The sequence below is a fragment of the Lissotriton helveticus genome, chromosome 12 (assembly GCF_964261635.1).
Source record: "Lissotriton helveticus chromosome 12, aLisHel1.1, whole genome shotgun sequence".
Classification (NCBI taxonomy): domain Eukaryota; kingdom Metazoa; phylum Chordata; class Amphibia; order Caudata; family Salamandridae; genus Lissotriton; species Lissotriton helveticus.
Window position 1 is genome coordinate 503437410 of NC_136073.1, and position 316 is coordinate 503437725.

The window sequence follows — 316 nt, forward strand, 5'->3', positions numbered from 1 at the left end:
TATGCTGTAATAGAGTGAGTGAAGTTACACTGCCTGCCCTGGTAGGATCTGGGAGATGGTGTATACCGGGTTGCAGAATTGTCGTGGGTGGCTGTGAAAGCCTGAATCACTCGTTGTTTACCCCATGGCCGGGCTTGGCTCCGCCCCCCTTGCTCCTTGCTGTTTCATTCACCGGGGACTTCCATGGATACTGATCGGCCGGGCTTGGCTCCGCCGGTCACACAGCTCCTGCCTACAACCCCCAGGATCCCATGGGGCACGAAGACCATCAGTGCGCGCCAGGAGGCGCATAAAGCCCCGCCTGGTCCATCGTCCC